Source organism: Aureococcus anophagefferens (assembly GCF_000186865.1).
Source record: "Aureococcus anophagefferens unplaced genomic scaffold AURANscaffold_1, whole genome shotgun sequence".
Taxonomy (NCBI): Eukaryota; class Pelagophyceae; order Pelagomonadales; family Pelagomonadaceae; genus Aureococcus; species Aureococcus anophagefferens.
Window position 1 is genome coordinate 2021485 of NW_008705561.1, and position 713 is coordinate 2022197.

At 84.6% G+C, this 713-nt stretch overlaps 1 protein-coding gene across 1 annotated transcript in view; it reads left to right on the forward strand.

The window, feature by feature from the left end:
* Positions 1-713, forward strand: part of AURANDRAFT_60742 (hypothetical protein) — a gene marked incomplete at both ends in the record, with an annotated part of 22705 nt that overhangs the window by 20797 nt on the left and 1195 nt on the right. The gene's annotated exons all lie outside the window — the stretch shown is intronic.

Sequence of the window (713 nt, forward strand, 5' to 3'; positions counted from 1 at the left end):
CCCGCGACGGCTTCCGCGCCGCCGGCGCCGCCGACGAGCGCCTCGTAGCACGCGGCGACCGCGCCGCTCGCGTCGCCCGCCGACGCGCGGAGCAGCGCCGCGGGCAGGCCCCGCGCGACGAGCAGCGCCCGGAAGGGGCCGTCGCCGAGGCCCGCGGACGCCGCGCGCGCGAGCGCCGCGGCCGAAACCGGGTCGCCCGTCGACGTCGCCGCGAGCGCCGCGACGGCCGCGCGGAGCTTCCGCGCGTCGTCGCCCGCCGCCGCGCCGAGCGCCGCGCCGAGGCCGTCGAGGGCCGCGGCGCGCTCCGCGGCGTCGCGCGCGGGGCGCGCCGCGGCGCCCGCGAGGACGTCCGCGAAGCCCGGGAGCGGCGGTTTGGCCGCGGCGCCGACGGCCGCGAGGACGCGCCACTCCGCGAGCCGCGCGGGCCCCGCGGCGCCGAGGCGCAGGCGCGCGGCGACGACGGCGGCGATGCGCGCGAGCGCGCCGCGGGTCCGGCTCGGCGCCGCGCCCGCGACGAGCTCGAGCGCGGCGACGTCGCCGTCGGACCGGCCCGCCGGGTGGGGCGCGTAGCGCGCGCCGTCGAGGGCCTCGGGCCCGACGGCGTCGAGGAGCAGGTCCAGGGCGTGGTCCCGGAGGCCGCCGTAGAAGTCGCCGGGCGCCGCGGCCGCGAGTGCGCGGAGCGCGCCCACAAAGGGCTCGACGGTCGCGTTCGC